Here is a 25,282-nt window from a genome sequence, read left to right as displayed (position 1 = left end):
AATTCTGTGTCAGGGATAATTCCAAGTTACAAAGACTGAAGTTAAGAGAGACTGAAGCGGAAAGTACAGAGAATGGAAAGTTTAGAGACCAGGGTCTAGCCTTAACTCTACTGCTAGCAAATAAGGAGACCTTTCTAGACCTTGGCTTCCCTATCTTTAAAGAAATAAAGTACACTAGAGGCTCTCATCTCATTGAAAAAAAAAAAAAGGCATGGATCAAGTGTAATATTCATTCATTTCATCTCAACAAAGTGAGCATGTGGCATGTGCCATGCACAGAGGGACAGAGTGGAGAACAAGGAGATTACACTGTGGTTGGGAAGACGCAGCTGAGATGAGGAAGGAAAGGAGCAGTACTTGATGAAACTGTGAATTCTGCTGTTGAGCACTGTGGTAACCAACCTCAAAATGCCCTCAAATAATCCCTATTTTGGGTATTTGCACTTCTGCGGAATTTGTTCCCATGTTGTTCTGGGTCTGGTCTCCTTGACTGAAACCATGCAAGTCAGATTGAGACTTGAACCCAAGGTCTTTTCATGGAGATCACACCTGATTTCAGCACTTAATGGAACTCAGGTTCTTGATGTCTCATCACAGAAAGAATTCAGTGAAAGACAAACTGATTGGTAAGAAGTGGATTTATTTAGAGAGAAACACACGCCTCACAGATTGCAAGCGATCTCAGAAGGCAAGAGGCCCTGAAATATGGTGTGGTTAGTTTTTATGGGCTGGGTAATTTCATAGGCTAATGAGTGGAAGGATTATTCCAACTATTTCAGGGAAGGGAAGGGGATTTTCAGGAATTGAGCCACTGCCCACTCTCTGGCCTTTTATAGTTAGCCTCAGAACTGTCATGGCCCTAACGGGCATATCATCAAGATGCTAATGTATTACAAATAGCATATGATGAGGCTCAAGATCCACTGGAAGTTGAGTCTTCCACGCTTGGACCTAGTAGGTTCTAACCAGCTTGTGTTGTGTCCTATGGCTGTGTCATTCTTTTACAAGTTATTCCCTGCCCCCTTCCCTCCTGTTTCACGACCAACAGTCCACAACAGAAATGATGCCTGACTTCCCAGGTGGCAATAGTGGTAAAGAACCTGCCTGCCAATACAGGAGACAGCAGAGATGCAGGTTTGATCCTGGGTGGGGAAGATCCCCTGGAGGAGGGCATGGCAGCCCACTCCAGTATTCTTGCTGGAGGATTCCATGGACAGAGGAGCCTAGTGGGCTGCACTCCATGGGGTTGCAAAGTTGGACCTGATTGAAGTGACTTAGCACTGCACACACACTTCCAAGTTTGCTAGATGATAAAATATTTGAGTCTAGTCTTGGGTTTCCCCCTTCTCCCCCATCTGTCTGTAAGTGTGTCTCCAGCTCTACCTTTCTTAGCTCTCTTGCTCGGGGGGAAGCCAGCTGCTATGCTGTGAGCCTCTCTATGGTAAAGAACTGAGGCTTCCAGTCCTTAGCCACTGAGGAACTGAGGCCTGCCATAATCACTTGAAGGAACTTGGAAGCTCAAGCTCTTCTAGCCCCAAAGTGACCTCAAGATGACTGTAGCCCTGGATCTACAGTGTGACTGCAACCCAGTGAGAGACTGAGTCAGAAACTGCATGGGATCATAAACATTTGTTCTTTAAAGCTGCTAAATTTGGGGGTGACTTATTATACAGCAATAGATACTAATCCACACATGTACACATATATACACACACAGTTTTAGCTATTCAAAAGTTTATATACATAGAATTTTAGAACTGAGGCTTAAGGAGGTTAATACCACTGACTGACAATAGAGCAGGGACTAGGACCAACATCTTTTGACTGATGTTCAACACTTCTTTCGCTATACTCTGCTGACTCTCCATAATGGGTTAATCTCATGGACAAAGAAATAAGGTCCAAGTGGATTAAGTAATTTGCTCAAGATTTTACAGCAAGCAAGTAGCTGAGCCTCTGCACTAACCTATTGAACACGATTCCATTCTTTATAATAATCTTTTTCCTGCTCTCAAGCCTCACCGACCTTGAGATAATTGAAGATTAAAAGAAACATGAGCTGTCCTAAAAGGGTAAACTGGGCTCTTGCCTTGGGCCTTTACATTCAAAGTGAGCTCCATGTTGGTGATTTACGCTTGGCAATATGGTCATCTGCTTATTCAGCAAGTATTTTTTTGACACCTGCTTTAAACCTAGCAAAATCTATGGGTTATAAAAATATATATATTAGATGCTAGGACTTAAAAATCTAATTAAGGATAAAACACAAATGTGATGAAAACTTACAATAAAGTTGGTATATGTCTGCCTGCTGAATGAACGGTAGGAACAATACATGCAAAAAGCATTTTAAAAGAATCATAGACCAAAAAAATGAAAGAATAAAGGAAATCCACTGATTTCCCAGTTAAAGTCATACCCCACCCTCAGGTAATGGAATCTAGACTTAGAAATCCCCATATTCATTCCCGAAAAGCTCTTTTTCTCCCCAAGGATAATTCAAAATATCAGGGGCCTCTGCTTCCTTCTTCACTGTTTTGGGTGAGATTTGGTTGTCGGGCTTCCCTGGTGGCTCAGATGGCAAAGAATCTGCCTGCAATGAGGGAGACTGGGGTTCAATCTCATTGGGAAGATTGAGAAGTTGGGAAGATCCCCTGGAGAAGGGAATGCCAACCTACTCCAGTATTCTTGCCTGGAGTATGCCATGGACAGAGGAGCCTGGTGGGCTACAATCCATGAGATCGCAAAGAGTCAGACACAACTGAGCGACTAACACTTTCACTGGTTGTCAAGCTATGGAATTTAAACTCCTTTTATATAATTGTTGAAGATTTTTGAGCTAAGGTTGCATCAGGGATGAGAACTGACTGGTGTCAGAGGCAGGGAGATTCATGTCAACAACCACAGGTTCACACAGGTCAGCTGGGCAGGGCTGCCACCTGGTGACAGGCATGGGCAGCGTGCCGTCTGTAGTGAGAGTCTGGAAACTAGAGGTGAGTGTGGGAGCTTAGGAGTGCTTGACTGGCTGGCAGCTGAAGGCTTTTTCATGTCTGTCTTGAAGAGACCTTGTTCTAGCTTGATAAATAGAAAACAGAGACAAGTGTGGGCCTTTTAAGAAGATCAATATGACCCTAGTTATCAATACTTTTAACTATTTGGCTCTCTTGTCACAATAAAGATACCAGAGGGAATTCCCTGGTGGTCTAGTGGTTAAGAGTCCGATATTTCACTGCCAAGGGCGGAGATTCAATCTCTGGTTGGGGAACTAAGATCCAGAAGCCACATAGCGTGGCCAAAGGAAAAAAAAAAAAGAAGGCAGGAAAAAAATTTTTTTCTTTAATTTTCTCTTATTAAATTACATTTCCTTTAATTAAAGGGGAAAAGTTTCCTAAAATTAAAATTAAATTTCTTTTACTTTTCCTTTTTATTCTTTTTTTTTAAATGATACTGGAAACTATATATTTATACATCCAAGGATCTGCATAGTTTCAAAATCATGAAGAAAAGATTTACAAAAGTAAACAGGGTAAATTCCGAGCAGCAGTGAGAAACATATTTGAGCTCTGTGTGTTCTTCAAGTCAGTAGATAAGCAAGAGTCCCTCTACCCCTAAAGGCCCCACAAGGAGTTTGAATTTAATATGCGTGCGTGCATGCTAAGTCACTTCAGTTGTGTTCGACTCTTTGTGACCCTATGGGCTGTAGCTGTCCCACTTCCTCTGTCCATGGAATTCTCCAGGCAAGAATACTGGAGTGGGTTGCCATGCCCTGCTCCAGGGGATCTTCCCAATCCAGAGATCAACCCCACATCTCTTATGTCTCCTGTATTGGCAGGTGGGTTCTTTATCGCTAGTGCCACCTGGGAAGCCCCGAATTTAATACATTCTTCCAAAAATATTATTCATATTCTCCTTCGTACCCATCCTTCCTTCTGTGTTCTATGATTTGGTGAATGATATCACTCAAAGCCGGGGAGCCACCCAAACACTCTCTTCCCTTCTTGCCTCCTCCTTGCCTCGCAGCTGCACTGTCAGCTCTCCTTCCTGAGTGTCTCTGCAGCCTGTGTCCTCGTCTTCATATTTGCTGCCAGTCTTCGTTCAAGCTCGCATTCTCTCTGCCCGGATTGAGCATGCTCCTTGAAACCCACAGATGTTTCTCATGAAGGTTCCGTAACTGTATTAATCAGGGGCCCAGCAAGAAGCTGGGTCACATTCCAACAATGGTAATGTGAGATACTTGAATGAACGGACTTTTCACAAAGGTGTAAGGATGTTACCTGAAAACTGGGTTCTCCTCTCGGTGGGTGTCAAGCCAAAAAACCCAACCAAGCCAAACAGAGGGAGAAGGAAGGATTTATTATTACTTGCAGCAAGTAAGAAGAACACCAGGGATCTTTCCCAAAGCAGTGCCTCCTTGAACAACAAAATGGGGAAGTTTTATGCTAAGAGTACATGCATATTTATGAAGGGGCTTGGGCAATCTGGTTAACAGAGCTCAAGCTTTGGCTGATGAAGTCACTGAGGGTCAGAAAAGGTCAACATCCTTTAGGCTCCAATTGTTCTAGGAGTTGAGTGCCTAGGGGACTTAAATTCTGTGAAACAGCTCAAGAAAATGCTTCAGGCTTGTCTTTACCACTGAAACAAAACCTGAGTCTTCGCAACTAATTTGTTACCTTTGCTATTGTTAGCGACTGAACAACAAATTTTTACTTCTCTTGCTTGATAACAGTTTGTCTTTTGTTCCCTTAAAATCCTTATTAATGAGAGTTGTTCAAGGTCAAGCGCTATAGCCAGGCTTAGTTCACAAATGGCTTAGGGCAAAAATGACTTTTCTTATGTCAAGAAAGCCATGCCTGTTCTCTTTCTCTGGGGACCCTCTACCCTATCTGCTTACCAGCAGGCTAAGGAAACTAGTAAGAGATGGTGATCCTGCCCTAGACTAGTGATAGCAGGAAGGTGTTGCCACTGCTGAGTCTGAAGAGACAAAAAGGAGGAGAGAACTGTAGCTCTAGAACCCAGAGCAACCTGTGGCTATAGATAGGAACCACCCAGCTAGAACTGTGACCTCAGGTAGTATGCTCAGTCGCTCATTCACGTCAGACTCTTTGCAACCCTTTAGAGTGCAGCCCAAGAGGCTCCTCTGTCCATGGGATTTTTCCAGCAAGAATAATGGATTGGGCTGCCATTTCCTCCCCCAGGGAATTGTCCTAACTCAGGGATCAAAGCCTCGTCTCCTGTGTCTCCTGCGTTGGCAGATGGATTCTTTACCCACTGAGCCATCGGGGACCCCAGGGAGAGTACTGACAAATCAAGACCCCGTGGCGGGGGTTGTAACTTTCCTGTCTAGTCTCCCAACCTACTGTCAAATCTCCTGTGAGTGCCTCCCACTGACTGAACCCAACGAGATACCAAAAGGCAGGGGACGTTTTCAGACCATCAGCTTCCTAGGATAAGGGTAGAGAGGGTGGTGTGTGAGTCTGGAGGGGCAAAGAGAGCATGTGTGTGTGTGTGTTTAGTCACTCAGTCATGTCTGACCCTGTGATCCCATGGACTGTAGCCGCCCAGGGTCCTCTGTCTATGGGGATTCTCCAGGCAAGAATACTGAAGTGGGTTGCCATTTCCTCCTCCAGGGGATCTTCCCAACCCAGGGATCGAACCCAGGTATCCCGCATTGTCGGTGGTTCTTTACTGTCTGAGCCACCAGGGAAGCAAAAAAGCCATTTCGCAGTACTCATTCACACATTGGCAATGCATATGTGCATGCTCAGTCATGTCTGACTCTTTGTGACCCATGGACTGTAACCCACTAGGCTCCTCTGTCCATGGGATTCTTTAGGCAAGAATACTAGAGTAGGTTGCCATTTCCTCCTTCAGGGGATCTTCCCCACCCAGGGATTGAACACAACATCTCTTGTGTCTCCTGCAGTGGCGGGCAGATTCTTTAGCACTGTGCCACCTGCGAAACCCCATTCACACATTAGACATTTTTAAGAGAACTCTGGCAAAGAAATCTCTTCAAATTTGTTTCACTGTTTTCCTGGTCTTTCTCCATCTGATCTTGCACAGCTGTTTCTACTTCCTCCTAACTGCCACTAGATATGCCTTCTTAAAGCACAAATCTTAGCAGATTACCCCCATGCTTCTAAATCTGTCAATAGTTGGCATCATTGTTTGAATGAACGCACCTCCCTAACTCTATACCATAACCCCACCCCTGGCACACATAGATACCACAGCATCACTGACTCCTACTCACCGTTCTGATATCATCTCCCTCCCAATAGTCTATACTCCGAGCTTCTTGAGCTGCTGTGGATTCATGACTTCATGCCATCCTTCTACGTGGAATGCCTCGGTGTTCCTGAGACCTGCATTAACATGATCACATGGCTCCTTCTCTAGAAACACTTTCTGATGCACCAGACTGGAGACACCTATTTTTGTGCCCCTGCTGTACTTGAAGCCTACATCTGTTAGAACATTCATCCATCACACAGTATTAGCTGTTTTTATATTTGTCTCCTCATTGAGGCTGAAGGATTTCTTGAGGTTAGGGGTCATGATAATGTATCTTGGCACAATAGGTACTCAGTGAATATTTGTTGAATTAAGTTTCTCCTCTATGTAAGGACCACATGGGTGGTTTGATAATCAGAAATGAGATCTTTCCATGACACACACCCTAGTCGTAAGCAGCATGGGTTCCTTGCGTTTGGTCTATCATTCCTGCTTAGAAAAGACAAGGGATCAAAGTCAATGTCTTGATTCATAGATAATTTATTTCTTGAGTAACTCCTAAATATCTGTCTGTAAATGCCAACAACAGGAATTCTGACTCCCCTCAAAGAGATCAGACAGAACACAAATGTCCTGAGGAAAGATTGTGTTTCCACAGTCTCTGCCTTTCTCTGCACTTCTTGCACAAGACTGCAAATGCCGATTTTCTCAGGTTAATCTGTACCATGAAACAGCTGGCCTGTGGGGTCATATGTGGGTCCCCACATCTCCAGATGTCCTGGAGGCATGACTACCCTGCTTCAGACAGCTCAGAAGGGGTGGAGAGTTGTTGCTACAATTGACTGCTGGCCTCACTGCAGCGCAGTGATGGGAAAGCACTGGGTTGCTGATCAGACAGAAAAAGGGTGCAGGAATGTTTAAAACTCATCTCTGCCCCTTCTTGGCTGGGTAACTTGGCCAAGTTTCTCCACCCTCCTGGGTATGTTTCCCTATCTGTGCAATGGGATCAAGACCTTCCACAGCAGGTTCTTGTCAGGATTGAGATAAGTCAGGAGATTATTAGGAAGGACCCAGGAAATTTTTCTTTCCCCTTTTACCATCTTAATGATATCCTCCTTTGAGAGGCTGCCTTTCTAATTTTAGAAGGAGGCAGGTGAGGTGCGGTGAGGTATGCTACCTTGTTTGTTTAAATTTTTAAAAAATACTTAATTTCAAAGCTTCCTTATGGCAATACTGTGACAGAAATAAAACTAGGCAGTTGTTGCTATGCGACATCAAGTAGTTTGCCGAGGGACTGGATATATCTCTGCGGTTACTTATCTTTAGTTGAATTTTGAGCAGCATTTTTCTGACTACCCAGCATTACCCTGTTCTTATTACGTAAGGGGAAACTGTTGCGATGGGACGTCTGGGAGGCCACGCTGGACTGAGGCCACTGGATAACGGCCTCCTTGATACTGGGTACTTTGTGTCCTCTTTTCATTTTTTGTTCTTTTCCCTTAATCTGTTTTCCCTTCTATTTTCTTCACCATAATAAAAGAAGATAAAATGTTTCTTTTAGCCCTTTTTGGATCAGTGTTGGTCGGGGATTGAATTTGTCCCTCTTGGAGCAATAAAGGTTATAAGTTATCTAAAAATTTATTTATAGCCAATCCATCCAATAAATGTCTCTACTTTTCACTTAGTAAAAGACATATCAAAATTAATACAAGGCCTTTTGTAAAATATTTCACTTTATGCTCTTGAATTATTAGCCCTACCCTGTGTGCTGGTGTGCAATCCTTACGCCTCATATTTTCTTTCAGAAAGCTCCCTCGTAAAAAAAAAAAAAAAAAAAAAATCTGCAGTACAACAGAGCTGCAGTAAAATACCTAAGCTTGTCCTGTTCCCCAGCCCTCCCTCCCAACACTGACTCTGATTTCTCCACATCCTCTTTTCCATCCAGAGTGCTCACTGACCTGCCATTTTCATTCCTCTCCGCTGACTTGTCCGCTCTCATCCAAGCATACGCTAGGCTTCATCTGACCCTTCCACTGTCTCCCATTCTGATCTCACTGGCACTAACTTGTTGAGATTCTGGAAAAGTGTAGACACAGAGACCACAAGACTTCCAAGGGGGATAGTCTGGAGGACCACACGACTAAGTGTGAGGAAAAATTTCCAGGCTTAGGGGGCATCTTGGGGAAGGGGTTTTGGGCTAGAAGCAGCTACTCTGTGCTGAGAGAAATATTAAACAACAACAACAGGACACTCTAGGGGTTTCTTGGGGTTTTTTTGACCGATACCTTTTGAGTCCTGGTCCAGGGATGGAACACAGGCCCTCTGTAGTGGGAGCACAGAGTCCTACCCACTGGATTGCCAGGGAAGTCCCGAGACACTCTAGTTTTGAAAGAATGCTAGTGCTTTCATGCTGATCCCTGTCCTACCCTACTTCTGCCCCTTCTGCTGCCACCCTGAAATATACTTGCCTGTCCTTTGCCTCATCTGGCTTTCCCAAGATCAACCATGTAGAAAATAAGCTGTCAAGACCACAAGGAACCTTAGAATATGAAGTCTACCTCCCTGATTCCAAAACCTGAAGCTCAGAGACCAAGAGAGATCGGCTAAAGTCACACAGCTTGTTAGAGTTCTAAGGAGAGAGAAACCTGGTGTCTCAGGCTCTGGATCTCCAATTAGTGGACTGATTGGTTAAACCAGAGGTCAGAAGTGTGGCCTGTTTTATTGTCTCATTCATGTCTAATTAATGGCTAGAGAACAGAGAATTGTTTTAGTTGTGGATGGAGGGGATGAAGACCCAAAGCAATAATGGGTATAGTTCTAGGCTACAGGGATTGTTGGTGCATTTTAAATGACAGTATGAACAAGTTCCTGCTTCTCTTATCAGTATATCTTGCCCTATGGTCTTCCACAACCATTCATGTGGCAAACCTATATTGAGCACCTGCCATTTCCACCTGTGCCACTGGGCATTAGGGTGCAGAAAGACGAAGAAGAGTATGATTCTGGCTCAGCCCTCAGAACCCTTGAGGACTAAATGTTGAAACAAAACAGAACAAAACAAATGACAGAATCATGTGGGAAATGCTTATTTTTGCAGAGACACAGAGTGATTAATCCTCCTCATGTGGAAGAAGAGATCAGAGATGGTTTCACAAAGGAGGTGGTATTCGGGTCTTCAAGAATAACTATGAACACAGCAAGCAGGCAGAGAGGAGGGAGCAGGGTATCCATGCAGCTGAGGCAGGACCAGCAAACAGAGAGAAGCTGGGCCTAGTAGGGCGCCTGTGGTTTTAGGTGAGGGGGGCTGTGCCCGTGGGTGTGTGGGAACTGGAGGCAGGAGGTCAGACAGAATGCACAGACCAGGGCTGGACCGTAGTGGGCCTTGTTACATTCATGACAGAGGCTTGATTATCAATCTTATTTACATATTTATAGTCTACTTGGCCAGGAAAAAGATTTGCAGCTGTGGCATTTGGACTTTATCCTGTGAGCCACGGGGAGTAAAAAGGTTTTTAATAATAAGAGCATTGTTACTGGATTTGTATGTTAGAAAGATTTTCAGATTTTCATGACTGACCTTTCAAATGCTAGGTGAAATGAGTAAACGCTGCATCTTTCCAAGGCTGAAAGAACTGTAAAAGCTAAGATATATTTACAGAGTAAGGAATATCTCAAGAAGACTTAGCTTTTATGTCGGTTGAATTCTAAGTAACAATGGTTATGGGTTAGGATAAGACCTGAGGATGAAGAGCCCATCATCGTTTACTCTGCAGGGGCCCTTGAATCTCTCCTAAGCTTCTAACTTCATTAAACCTTACAAAGGTTTATTTACAATGTACAAAGTGACCACCCACCTAGACAGCCAGATAATAGCAATCACTGATATTTGGGTAACGCTCTATATTCATTAAAGACTTTAATTCAACTTTCTGTCTTGATTCTCACAACAGTTGGGGAGACTGGTGTTATTTTTATCTCTACTTAACAGATGAGGAGACTGTAAATCAGAAAGACAGAGCAACTCACCTAAGGTAGCAGGGGCAGATGGAGGAATAAGGTGATGTTCTTGCCACTGCAGCTTGTGGCCATCAGTGGAGTGAGAGCCAGATCACCTTCACAGGGACTGTGATCTGCACCGAAACTGCCCCAGCTGACTGATGATCTTGGTCATGCCTTCACCCATCCAGTAGGAATACTCACCCCTCACTGACTGTAAGGATGTTGTAAGAATATGATACTACTTCGCAGAGCAGAGTACTAGATAAGCAAAATGGTCCTCTGCACTCATTCAGTATCATAGCCTGATCCCTCAAAGTCGAGAAGCCATCCATATGTTAGAATTGATAGCAATAGTTTTCCCTTGAATCTGCCTCTGTGGCATGGGGAAGGGAAAACAAATAGTCGTGTATCTGTAATCTTCCAGATTACATAAAGGGAAGGCACACTTTTACAACCACTCGTAGTTACACATAAACCAGGACTTTAAAAAATCAGTTTTATATAGATTTTGTTCAAATTTCACACACACAGAAATCGATTTTTAACTAGCAATTTATAGTGGGCAAAGTTACTTCACCTTTCAGGACCTGTGAAGCCATATCTGTGAAATGTTGAGGTTGGACCTGATGAACTCTAAGGTCTCTTCCTGTCCTAAGACTAAATTATTCTATGTGTAAGTGAAGCAGGCTCATATAAAATCTGGTTAAGATCATTTTGAACGTCCAAAGATGAACACTGAGAAAGCAGTTTTGAAAGCTGGTTTCTTGGGGGAGGGAGGGACGAATTGGGAGACTGACATATATATGCTACTATGTAAAAAATATATAACTAATGAGAACCTGCTGTATAGCTCAGTACTCTGTGGTGGCCTAAATGGGAAAGAAATCCAAAACAGAGGGGATATATGTATACTGTTGTTGTTCAGTCACTCAGTCATGTCCGACTCTTTGCAATCCCATGAACTGCAGCATGCTAGACTTTTTAGTCCCTCACTATCTGCCTGAGTTTGCTCAAACTCATGTTCATTGAGTCAGTGTTGCCATCCAACCATCTCATCCTCTGTTGCCCCCTTCTCCTCTTGCCTTCAATTTTTTCTAGCTTCAGGGTCTTTTCCAAAGAGCTAGTTCTTCACATCAGGTGGCCAAAGTATTGGAGCTTCAGCTTTACCATCAGTCCTTCCAATGAATATTCAGGGTTGATTTCCTTTAGGACTGACTGGTTTGATCTCCTTGCAGTCCAAGGGACTCTCAAGAGTCTTCTCCAGCACCACAGTTTGAAAGCGTCAAGTCTTCTATGCTCAGCTTTCTTTATGGTCCAACTCTCACATCCATACATGATCGCTAGACAAACCATAGTTTTGACTAATTGTAGTCATGCATGTATATACATATGGCTGATTCACTTTGCTGTATGGCAGAAACTAATACAACACTGTAAAGCAATTTTACTCCAACAAAAATTAACTTAAAAAAATAAATAAAGCCTCCTTCTTGCTATGAGCCTCACATTACTGCATCACCTTCTCCAACTTCAGAGTGAAATGCTGGGCTGGATGAAGCACAAGCTGGAATCAGGACCGCTGGGAGAAATATCAATAACCTCAGATACACAGATGATACCACCCTTATGGCAGAAAGCAAAGAAGAACTAAAGAGCCTCTTGATGAAAGTGAAAGAGGAGAGTGAAAAGGTTAACATTAAAAAAACTAAGATCATGGCATCTGGTCCCATCACTTCATGGCAAACAGATGGGGAAACAATGGAAACAGTGAGAGACTTTATTTTGGGGGGCTCCAAAATCACTACAGATGGTGACTGCAGCCATGAAATTAAAAGATGCTTGCTCCTTGGAAGGAAAGCTATGATCAATCTAGACAACATATTAAAAAGCAGAGACATTACTTTGCCAACAAATGTCCATCTCATCAAAGCTATGGTTTTTCCAGTAGTCATGTATGGATGTGAGAACTGGACCATCAAGAAAGGTGAGCGCTGAAGAATTGATGCTTTTGAACTGTGGTGTTGGAGGAGACTCTTGAGAGTCCCTTGGACTGCAAGGAGATCCAACCAGTCCATCCTAAAGGAAGTCAGTCCTGAATATTCATTGGAAGGGCTGATGCTAAAGCCAAAGCTCCAATACTTTGGCCACCTGATGCAAAAAACTGATTCATTTGAAAAGACCCTGATGCTGGGAAAGATTGAAGGCAGGAGGAGAAGGAGATGACAGAAGATGAGATGGTTGGATGGCATCACTGACTCGATGGACATGAGTTTGAGCAAGTTCTGGGAGTTGGTGATGGACACGGAAGCCAAGTGTGCTGCAGTCCATGAGGTTGCAAAGAGTGAGACATGAGTGAGCGACTGAACTGAACTGATATATATATATATATGTACATACATATATATATAAGTGTGTATATATAGATAGATATATATACATATATATATATACACACACGTATAGGGTTTCCCTTGTAGTTCAGTTGGTAAAGAATCTGCCTGGAGTACTGTTGCCTGGGAAATCCCATGGACAGAGGCTCTTGGTGGGCTAAAGTCCATGGGGTTGCAAGTGTCAGACATGACTTAGCACCTAAACCACACACACACACACACACACACACACACACACACACACACACAAAATGTATGTGTGTGTATATAAAGAGGAAGACCAGAAGCATGAGAAGATGAACTCATGTATAACTTGGCAGCCTGAGGAAAAACTCTCCTCTACCTTCTCTCACTGTAGTAGCTACAAGAAGGCAAGAGTTCCCCAAAGACAAACCATCGAATTTAAAACAATGGGCAAAGGACTTGAATAAACGTTTCTTCAAGGAAAATATACAAATGGCCAACAAGCACAAGAAAAGATGCTTAACATCATTAACCATCAGGGAAATGTAAATCAAAATCACAATGAATGAGATATGACTTCATACCTAGTACGATGGCTATAATCAGAAAAGGGGACAATAACAAATGTTGGAAAGGATGTGGAGAAATTGGACCCTACATTCCACAGTGCAGCTGCTGTGGAAATTGGTTTGTCAATTCCTAAAAGGTAAACATAAAATCACCGTATCACCCAGCAACCCCAGTCCTAGAGATACACCCAAAAGAACTGAAAACAGGAACTCAAACAGATACTTGTATGTCAACATTCTTTGCAACTCTATTCACAATAATAGAAAAGTATGGTAAGCAAAATGTGATAGATACATACATACAGTGGAATGTTCAGTTCAGTTCGGTTCAGTCGCTCAGTCGTTTTTGACTCTTTGCGACCCCATGGACTGCAGCACGCCAGGCCTCCCTGTCCATCACCAATTCCTGGAGTTTACTCAAACTCATTTCCATTGAGTCAGTGATGCCATCCAATCATCTCATCCTCTGTTGTCCCCTTCTCCTCCTGCCCTCAATCTTTCCCAGCATCAGGGTCTTTTCAAATGAGTCAGCTCTTCGCATCAGGTGGCCAAAGTATTGGAGTTTCAGCTTCAACATCAGTCCTTCCAATGAACAATCGGGCTGATCTCCTTTAGGATGCACTGGTTAGATCTCCTCGCAATCCAAGGGACTCTCAAGAGTCTTCTCCAACACCACAGTTCAAAAGCATCAATCCTTCGGCGCTAAGCTTTCTTTATAGTCCAACTCTCACATCCACACAGGACTACTGGACTACTTGACTAGACGGACCTGTGTTGGCAAAATAATGTCGTTGCTTTTTAATATGCTGTGTAGGTTGGTCATACGGAGTAGGCAATGGCACCCCACTCCAGTACTCTTGCTTGGAAAATCCCATGGACGGAGGAGCCTGGTAAGCTGCCATCCATGGAGTCACCAAGAGTCGGACACGACTGAGCGACTTCACTTTCACTTTTCACTTTCATGCATTGGAGAAGGAAATGGCAACCCACTCCAGTGTTCTTGCCTAGAGAATCCCAGGGACGGCGGAGCCTGGTAGGCTGCCGTCCATGGGGTCGCACAGAGTCGGACACGACTGAAGCAACTTAGAAGCAGCAGCAGGTTGGTCACAACTTTCCTTCCAAGGAGTAAGCGTCTTTTTATTTCATGGCTGCAGTCACTATCTGCAGTGATTTTGGAGTCCAAAAAACTAGTCTACCACTGTTTCCACTGTTTCCCCATCTATTTGCCATGAAGTGATGTGACCAGATGCCATGATCTTAGTTTTCTGAATGTTGAGCTTTAAGCCAACTTTTTCACTCTCCTCTTTCACTTTCATCAAGAGGCTCTTTAGTTCTTCTTCACTATCTGCCATAAGGGTGGTGTCATCTACATATCATAGGTTATTGATATTTCTCCCAGCAGTCTTGATTCTAGCTTGTGCTTCATCCAACCCAGCATTTCTCATGATGTACTCTGCATATAAGTTAAATAAGCAGAGTGACCATATACAGCCTTGACGTACTCCTTTTCCTATTTGGAGCCAGTCTGTTGTTCCATGTCCAGTTCTAACTGTTGCTTCCTGACCTGCATACAGATTTTTCAAGAGGCAGGTCAGGGGGTCTGGTATTCCCATCTCTTTCAGAATTTTCCACAGTTTATTGAGATCCACACAGTCAAAAGCTTTGGCATAGTCAATAGAGCAGAAATGTTTTTCTGGAACTCTCTTGCTTTTTCGATGATCCAGCAGATGTTGGCAATTTGATCTCTGGTTCCTCTCCCTTTTCTAAATCCAGCTTGAACATCTGGGAGTTCACGGTTCACATATTGTTGAAGCCTGGCTTGGAGCATTACTTTGCTAGCGTGTGAGATGAGTGCAATTGTGCAGTAGTTTGAGCATTCTTTGGCACTGTCTTTCTTTGGGATTGGAATGAAAACTGACCTTTTCCAGTCCTGTGGCCACTGCTGAGTTTTCCATATTTGCTGGCATATTAAGTGCAGCACTTTCACAGCATCATCTTTCAGGATTTGAAATAGCTCAACTGGAATTCCATCACCTCCACTAGCTTTGTTCGTAGTGATGCTTTCTAAGGCCCACTTGACTTCACATTCCAGGATGTCTGGCTCTAGGTGAGTGATCACACCATTGTGATTATGTGGGTTGTGAAGATCTTTTCTGTACAGTTCTTCTGTGTATTCTTGCCACCTCTTCTTAATGTCTTCTGCTTCTGTTAGGTCCCTACCATATCTGTCCTTTATTGAGCCCATCTTTGCATGAAATGTTCCCTTGGTATCTCTAATTTTCTTGACGAAATCTCTAGTCTTTCCCATTCTATTGTTTTCCTCTATTTCTTTGCATTGATCCCTGAGAAAGTCTTTCTTATCTCTCCTTGCTATTCTTTGGAACTCTGCATTCAAATGGGTATATCTTTCCTTTTCTCCTTTGCTTTTGGCTTCTCTTCTTTTCACAGCTATTTGTAAGGCCTCCTCAGACAGCCATTTTGCTGTTTTGCATTTCTTTTCCACGGGGATGGTCTTACTCCCTGTCTCCTGTACAATGTCATGAACCTCTGTCCATAGTTCATCAGGCACTCTGTCTATCAGATCTAGTCCATTAAATCTATTTCTCACTGCCACTGTATTATCGTTGGGGATTTGATTTAGGTCATACCTGAAGGGTCTAGTGGTTTCCCCTACTTTCTTCAATTTAAGTCTGAATTTGGAATGTTAATCAACCATAATAAAGAATGAACTTCTGATATATGCTACAACATGGATAAACCATGAAAACATTATGCTAAGTAAAATAATCCTAAAGGAAGAACAAATATGGTATGATTTCCCTTATATGAAATACCTAGACTAGGCAAATTCAAAGAGACACAAAGTATCAATAGATTCAAGGTTGTCAGGGATTCAGGGAAGAAAAACAGGGAGTTTTTGCTTTCATGGGTACAGAGTTTCAATTTGGGTGATGAAACAGAGCACGACACTGTAAATGGATTATAATTAAGGTCACTGAAGTCAACACTCAAAAAAGATTAAAACAGCAAATTTTTTATGTATGTATTTTACCACAGTAGGAAGGAAAAAGAGGGGCCAGGAATTGCTCTCTTTGAGGGTATAAAACAAAGAATGTTGCTCACCATCCTGTTCTCCAAGGATCAATTCATTTGGGACTGCAGTCGCTGACCTCCAGTATGCCCTGAAAGGAATTCAAGACAAAAAACAAAATAAGGCACTCTGTGCTCTGGAAAAACAGTCCCTTAGATAGCTAGAGATACTTCGGGGAAAAAAATTTTTTTGTGAAAGGTTCTTTTTTTTTTTTTAATGTGGACCATTTTTAAAGTTTTTATTGAATTTGTTACAGTATTATTTCAATTTTGTTCTAGTTTTTTGGCCAGGAGGCATGCAGGATCTTAACTCCCCATTCAGGTATCAAACCCCCACCTCCTACATTGGAAAGTGACGTCTTATTAACCACTGGACCACCAGGGAATTCCCTTGGGGGAAAAATTTTAATGAACCCAGATCCCTGCATCTTCCCATACACATAAACTCACTAAAACTATTAACTGAGAAATCTGTTCCTCATTATGTATACATGACCGCATGCATTCCTTAGCCAAGAGTTTATATATATATTTGCTGCTGCTGCTGCTAAGTTGCTTCAGTCGTGTCTGACTCTGTGCGACCCCATAGATGGCAGCCCATCAGGCTCCCCCGTCCCTGGGATTCTCCAGGCAAGAACACTGGAGTGGGTTGCCATTTCCTTCTCCAATGCATGAAAGTGAAAAGTGAAAGTGAAGTCTCTCAGCTGTGTCTGACTCTTAGCAACCCCATGGACTGCAGCCCACCAGGCTCCTCGGTCCATGGGATTTTCCAGGCAAGAGTACTGGAGTGAGGTGCCATCACCTTCTCCAATATGTGTGTGTGTGTGTGTGTGTGTGTGTGTGTGTGTGTATGTATATAGTGGTTTCTTCTCCTCCCTCTTTGGAGCAATCCCCTCAGAGCTACTGAGAGACTGTTTCTCAGGCAATAATCCTCAGTAAGGTCCCTGAGTAAAACTAAAACTCACAACTCTTAAACTGTACGTTTTTCTTTCAGTCAACAGATGTCTAAGCAGTCTAAGGCCATCAGGCTTGTTGACTTGCCTCCAGTGCAAGAGAAAGAGCATGATAGAGCAGGGCACAGGTGCATAGCCAGGTTGAGAGGGGCATATGGTCTCCTTGGGTTCTTGTTTCCTGAGGCACATAGAAGATAGATTCCGCAAGTGGCTATAGACCCCGAGTAGGGGGATGTGACTGGCAGATAGCCGTGAAACTTACAAAGGACTACCAATGCCAATGGAACCTGCAGGATGGAGCCTCATCAGCAAGGCTTAGAGGAATCTCTACTGCTTCCGCTGGACCTTCAAGCAATGAGCCAGAGCAGTGAGAATGGTCAGAAGAAAGGAAGAAGTCACATCTGTGTCCCTCATGTGTGTCCCTGACTCAGTCTTACAGAGGTAAGTAGGAGGAGGAAAGAGGAAGATGAAAGGGAGCAGGTGATGCCAGGTACCTTCTAGACCCATAGAACTATCAATCCAACCTGAATTGGGAAGAGGAGGAGGAGAGTTTTAATTTAAATATAGTTTTGTTTTGTTTTTTTAACTGTACTATGTCGTCATTGCTGCCTGCAGGCTTTCTCCAGTTGTGGCAAGCAGGGGCTACTCTCTAGGTGCCACGTGTGGGTCTCTCTTGTTGAGGAGCATGGGCTTTAGCAGTTGTGGTGCACAGCCTTAGCTGCTCCACAGCATGTTAATCTTCCCACACCAAGGATCAAACCTGTGTTGCCTTCATTGGCAGGTGGATTCTTAACCACTGGACCACCAGGGAAATCCTACATAGATGTTTTTAAATGAAAAGATCTGGGGCTCACAAATTAAAGTGAGAATGTCCTGAAAAGCCCAAAGTGACTAAGTTTTTTCATTTGCTGCCACATAAATAGGAATTATTATTCACATCCTAGAGATGGAGATGCTGACACTTAAAGAAATTAAGTAACCTGTCTAAGGTCACACAGTTAGTATCTGTAGTGAATGTGTTAGTTGCTCAGTTGTATCTGACTCTTTGTGACCCCACGGACTGTAGCCCGCCAGGCTCCTCTGTCCCTGGGATTCTCTAGGCAAGAATACTGGAGTAGGTTGCCATGCCTTCCTCCAGGGGATCATCCCGACTCAGAGATCAAGCATCTGTAGAGCCATGATTAAAAACCCAATCTATATTACTCCAGAGCCATGCTCTTAACCATTACCCACCATGCTGGCTTAAAAGTTCTTGCAAAGATCTACTTGTATGGTGATCTGGGATAGATTGAACTGCAGTAAAATTTCATAGGATTTTTATGATATATACAGAAGGGATTTGTTGGTGTTGGGTGGTGATGATATTTCGTAATTAATAAAACAATAAAAGTTGTTGTGGGATTTGATCTCTTGGCTACTATGTCTCATATTATAGGTCTACAATGAAGTTATTTAAATAAACTGTAAATAATTAATTCTCAGTCTGCTTATAAATTAAGAAATTCTGTACTATAATGTGAACCCAAGGATATGTTGGAAGATAGTCACTAAAAGATATATAACATTGAGAAAATGCTGTGATAACAAACCTACAATTCTGGCCAAAGAGAGCACATAAGTTGCTACTTGTGATAAATCTTATAAAGCATATTATTTGAGCTTATTTGTATTGCTATGTGGAAAGAAAAATTCCTCTGAAAAGGTTTTAAAATTTCACTACCTTTGATAAAGAAGCTAAAACAAACATTAAATTGGAACATTAAAATAAAACATTTACCTTAAGTGACCAATTAGTCTATATATACTGGTTAAATATTCTGAGAGAGTGCTGATTCTAATTTACTGGCACTGATTCAGAAAATGGTTTTTAGGAATATTCATCCGAGAACCAAGAATTCCTTACATTGAGTCCATGCCATAGTACAGAGATTGTCATATTGTAGATATTTAGTAAGTATTTGACAAATGAAAGAATAGGTTGATCAAGGTGAATTGATGGTGATTGGGTGGATGAATGGATGGATAATTGAATAGAAGAAAGTGAATGCTACTTTACCAGTTTCAAACAATTTTTATAGGTATTTTCTCATTTGATGTTCAAAAGCATCCTCTGAGAAATATACCTAAAACGTCCCTCACTTGTATTCCCCCTTCAACAACAACAATTTGGCATAAACCCATTAACAAAAATGCCTTTGTGGGAGCTGTGGGATCCAGCACTATATGCCAAGGGACTTGGGAGAAGTACCACCCACCCTTGCATTGCCTATATACCCAGGTAACAAGCATATAGACTTTGGTCCCAAGATGTGGACTCTGCAGTAGCCCCCAGACTGACTCAGCTATGGTTCAGGAGCCGCTGGAGAATATATCTTGAGAAAGTCTTTGTGCACGTCCAGATGTCTGGTAGAGAAGTTCCAGCAAAATATATATGTACATACATATATGAATTTGGATACATTGGAGAGGGTAAAAGGAACAACTTGACTTTACCCATGTCACCCCTTCCCCAAGGTGGCACAGCTCAGTACCAAGAGAGACCATCCCTTTCCTACTGATGGGGAAGAGAGAGAGTGTCTGAGTGAGAACTTGGCTTCCACAGAAGTGCAGACTCTGCCAAAGAGGTCTATTTCTCTCTCAACCCATCCAGAGTACTGAGTCATGATCTCTATGACTAGGAGGTATGAAGGGGCTGGGAAAGTGGCAGACAGGATGCTGGGAGGGCATTAAACGGATGAGGATCCTACTAAAGGCATCATGGACTCCATCAAGAAGCCCTCCTATGAGCCATTGGGGCACCTGTCCCATGGATCCCCCCAACTGTGATCCGTGTACTCACAAAGCTCCATATGTCCCACCTACACACACACTGCTACCCTGTGGTCATTTTTCTGTGTGTACTCCTGATGGCATCAAGAGCTTGCTTTGGCAAATAGCTAGTGAGCACAACACAAAACTGATTTAAATCTGCAAACCAGGAAAAGACTACAAACTTAAACTTTAGCACTGCCCTTGGGAAACCAAAAGAACACTTTCAGTACCTTGCCTGGTATATTGCTGGGTCAAGGGAAGGTATAAAACTTAAGAATTCTGCCATAAGAGGGAGCAAGTGAAGGGGTGGAGAAAGATACTCTTTGCAAATGGAAACCAAGAGAGAAGAGATAGCTACACTTACATCAGACAAAATAAATTTTAACTCACAAGCTGTAATAAGAGACAAAGAAGGTCATTATATAATGAAAATAATAATAAAGGGGTAAACTCCTCAAGAGGATATGATAATTGTAAATATATTTGCACCCAACATCAAACCACATAAGTATATTAGGCAAAAACTAACAAATCTGAAGGAAGAAATAGACAACCATACAATAATTGCATGAGACATCAATAACTCTTTCAACAATGTATATATCATCCAGACATAAAATCAATAAGGAAATGTTGGCGTTAAGCAATACTTTAGGCCAAATAAACCAGAAATATATACAGAACATTCCACCCAGTAGCAGCAGAACAATGCATTGCACACGGAGCATTCTCTAGGGTACATCACTGATAGATCACAAAACAAGTCTTGGCAAATTTAAGATTGAAATCATATCAAATATGTTCTCCAACAATGATATGAAACTAGAAATCATTATAGGAGGAAAGCTAGAAAATTCACAAGTGTGTGAAAACTAAACAACACATTTCTTGAACAACCAATGAGTCAAGAAGAAGTTAAGGGGAAATAAAAACAATATCTTGAAAAGATGAAAATGGAAATATAGTATATTAAAACTTACAGAATGCAGCAAACACAGTTTTAAGAGAGAATTTTATAGAGACAAATGCTTATGTTAAGAAAAAGGAAAGATTTCAAGTTAGCAACCAAACTTTATGCCTCAAGGAAATAGAAAAACGGGAATTAACTGAGCTCAATGCTACCAATACAAAGGAAGTAACAAAGATCAGAGCAGAAATAGAGACCAGAAAAACCATAGAAGAAGAGATCAACAAAACTAAGAGCTGGTTTTCTGAAAAGATAAACCAAATTGACAAACCTTTAGGTAGGCTAAGAAAAAAAAAATATAAGAGTCAAATAAAATTAGAAATGAGGGAGGAGACATTACAACTGATACCACAGAAATATAAAGGATCATAAAGAGATTACTAAAAACAGTTCAATGCCAACAAATTGAATAACCTAGAAGAAATGGATAAATTCCTAGAAACATACAACCTACCAACACTAAATTATGAAGAAACAGAAAATGTAAACAGACCAATAACAAGTACTTTGAGTCAGTAACCAAAAACTTTTCAATAAAGAAAAGCCCAGGACCAGATGTTTTCCTGGTGAATTCTGCCAAATATTTAAAGAAGAATTAATGCCAATCCTTCTTAAGCTCTTTCCAAAAATCAAAGAGGTGGTGCACTTTGAGACTCATTTTACAAGGCCAGAATTACACTGATACCAAAGCCAGACATGGACACTTTAAGAAAAGAACACTACAAGCCAAAATCCTTGATGAATATACATGTAAAAATTTTCAATAAAATATTAGTAAATTGAACTCAACAGCACATTAAAAGGATCATACACCATGATCAAGTTGGATTTATCCATGGCATGCAAGAATGGTTCAGTATATGCAAATCAATAAATGCAATAAACCACACTAATAGAAAGAAAGTTAAAAATCATATGATCATCTCAATAGGAGCCGAAAAAGCATCTGACAATATACAACATCTTTTCATGATAAAAACTCTCAACAGTTTTGGTGTAGGGGGAATGCACTTCAACATAAAACAGGCTTTATATGACAAGCCCACTGCCAGCATCATACTCAACTATGAAATGTTGAAAGTTTTTCCTCTAAGATCAGCAGCAGGACAAAGGTGCTCACTCTCACCACTCCAATTCAACACAGTACTAGAAGTCTTAGCCAGAGCAATCAGACAAGACAAAGAAATCAAAGGCATCCAAATCGTAAAACTTTCTTTGTCTGCAGACAATATAATCTTACATATAGAAAGTCCTAAAGCTTCAACCAAAAAACTGTTAGAACTAATCAGGAAAGTTGCAGGATACAATACCACCATATTGAAGTTAGGTACATTTCTATACACTAAAAACAATGTATGTGAAAAAGAAATAAAGTAAAACAATAAAATGGAAATAAATTTAAACAAGGAGATGAAAGGTCTATACATTGAAAACTATAAGACTTTGATTAAAGAAACTAAAGAAGATACAAATTGGAAAGGTATCCATATTCATGGATCAGAATGATTAATATTGATAAAATGTCCTTACTACCCAAAGCTATATATAGATTCAATGCAATCCCTGTCAAAATTTCAAGGGCACTTTTCACAGAAATAGAAAAAGAAAATTCAGGTAGGACCATGAAAGACCCTAAATAGCTAGAACAATTCTCAGAAAGAAGAACAAAGCTGGAGGCATGAAATATCCTAATTTCAAGCTATATTACAAAGCTATAATAACCAAAACAGTATTATACTAGTTGAAAAATAGAGACATAGACCAACAGAACAAATTTGAAAGCCCAAAAAACAAACTCTTACATATACAATCAACTAATATTTGACAAGGAAGCAAAGAATACTCAATGGAAAAAAAAGAGACAGTCTCTTCATTAAATAAATGGTGCTGGGAAAACTGGATAATCACATGCAGAAGAATGAAATTGGACCCCTATCTTACATGACTCATAAAAATTACCTTGAAATGGATTAAAGACTTAAATATAAATATTGAAACTGCAAAATTCTTAGAAGAAAAAATACAGAAAAATCTCCTTGACATTGGCCTTGGCAATGATTTATTTTGTATGCAATACCAAAAGTACAAGCAACATAAGCAAAAATTAATAAATGAGATTGCCTCAAATTCAAAAGCTTCTGTACAGTAAAATAAGCAATCAACAAAAAGAAAAGGTAACTTACAGAATGGGATAAAATATTTGTAAACCATCTATCTGATAAGGGATTAATATCTAAAAAGTATAAGAAATTCATACAACTCAATAGCAAAAAAAAGAAAGAACGAAAAGAAAACATTTAAATCCAATTTTAAAATGGGCAGGGGAACTTAATAAACATTTTCCCAAAGAAGACATACAAATAGTACATGAAAAAGCACTCATTATCTAATCATCAGGGAAATGCAAATCAAAACCACAATAGATATAACCTCATAATGGCTATTATCAAAAAGGCAAGAAATAACAAGTGCTGGTGAGGATGTGGGAAAATAAAGAACACTTGTACACACTGTTGGCAGGAATGAAAATTGTCACAGCCACAAAGGAAAACATTATGGAGGTTCCTCAGTTAAAAATAACAACCATATGATCCAACAATTCTGCTTCTATGTATGTATCCAAATGAAATCAGGATCTCAGAGAGATATCTGTACTCCCATGCTCATGACAGCCAAGATGAGACTAAAACCCAAGTGTCCATAAATGGATTAAGAAGATGTGGTGTATATATATATAATAAAATATTACTTAGCCATGAGGAAAAAAGAAATCCTTCTATCCAAAACAACACTGATGGACTTTGAGTACATTATGCTAAGCAAAAAAATCAAATATATGTATCATTTGATCTCAGTTACATGTAGAATCTAAAAATTTTAAACTCATAGAAACAGAGAATAGATGGGCAGTTGCCAGCAGGCTGTAGGGTGGGGAAAATGGGGCAACGTCAGCCAAAAGGTACCAACTCTCAATTATAAGATAAATAAGTTCTGGGAATCTAATGTACAGCATAGAAACTGCAGTTAACAAAATTGTATTATATACTTGAAATTTGCTAAAAGAGTAGATCTTAATTGTTCTCATCCCCCCAAATAAATAGTAACTACCTGAGGTGATGAGAGATTAACAACACTATTGTGGTAATCATTTCACAATATCTAAGTATTAATATATCAGATCCTGTAACCTGAAACTTACACAATGTTACATGTTAATTATACTTCAACAAAGCTGGGGATTGAGGGGAGAAAAATGAAAAATAGAATATTGAGGTCTTTGGATTTTGAGAAAGATTTGCCTAGCCAATTTTGCTATGGGAATCCTTCTCTCCCATAAGTATAAGAAAACTTTTATTGTTTGCAGCTTTAGGAAGGAAGAAGAAATGCCTATGTTATGAAGTATTCCTTGAACAAAGCCATGGTGTTCCACTCCTCCGTGTCCAAAGGAGATCATGTTATCTAAAGACATTCACAGTATTATCCTCTTGCCTGTGATTTAACATTCTTCCCATTGAGATATGAAGTATATGTTCTCAGTCCTTGAGTCTCGATGAGTCGAGATTATGGCAGAAGTGAACTATATGACTTCCTGGGCTCGATCATAAAAGGTAAAGTAGCTTATGCTCAAGAACCTGAAGACTACTATCCTTGCCCTGAAAACAAAGATGCTCCATTTAACATGGCAAACTACTCTTTCCCCACAATTATTACAGTTCTGTTAGAGGTATCTTCTTTCTCTCAGCCTCCTTCAAGTTTCTATGATAGCACTTTTGCATAAGTTCTCTTAGGGCCAAAATGTGGATAGTCAAGTGGCACCACATTTTCTCCAAGAGCCCACATATTACTTTCAAAGTCAGCTTTAATACTTTTCTCCACTGATGCAACAGTCTAAACGGGGCTCCTGGTAGTCAGCGTGGGGTACCAACATTTCCTGGCTGAATAAAGAGATCAGATTCCCATTTGTCTCCAACCTGTAATCCTCACTTACTTAGGTGTATTTATATAATTATAGAAATTGTTTTATTATTTTGTATATAACTTTTGAGGTGGTGTGTACCTGGGATGTCTCAGTTTGTGGTAGACACAAAGCCACTTGCTTGGACTGAAGGCAGGTAGCATAGCACCATTGCTAAGCCTTACATAGGACTGGGAAATAGACTTCTGGAAGGCACAACAGAACCTTGTGCACCAGGACCCAGGTGAAAGGAACAGTGACCCCACAGGAGACTTGCCTGTGGGTGTCCGGGAGTCTCCAGTGAAGGTGTGTGTTGGTAGTGGCCTGCTGCAGGACTACAGAGGTACATA

At 41.2% G+C, this 25,282-nt stretch overlaps 1 protein-coding gene across 3 annotated transcripts in view; it reads right to left on the bottom strand.

Moving 5' to 3' along the window:
- The window catches only part of GRIN2B (glutamate ionotropic receptor NMDA type subunit 2B), an 815,960-nt gene that overhangs the window by 648,769 nt on the left and 141,909 nt on the right, over nucleotides 1-25,282 (bottom strand). For 2 of the 3 annotated variants that reach the window (XM_081589233.1, XM_081589232.1), the window contains one exon: nucleotides 16,280-16,338. The gene's annotated coding sequence lies outside the window, so the exon portion shown is untranslated. Of the gene's footprint in view, nucleotides 1-6,253; nucleotides 6,366-16,279; nucleotides 16,339-25,282 lie in introns of all 3 variants that reach the window. The other variant, XM_081589234.1, reaches the window with a different exon arrangement.

Source organism: Giraffa tippelskirchi, chromosome 4 (genome assembly GCF_054371585.1).
Source record: "Giraffa tippelskirchi isolate mGirTip1 chromosome 4, T2T-mGirTip1v1.2.pri, whole genome shotgun sequence".
Lineage (NCBI taxonomy): Eukaryota > Metazoa > Chordata > Mammalia > Artiodactyla > Giraffidae > Giraffa > Giraffa tippelskirchi.
The sequence above is the reverse complement of the archived record's forward strand: the minus strand, read 5'-3'. Positions and strand labels throughout refer to the sequence as shown.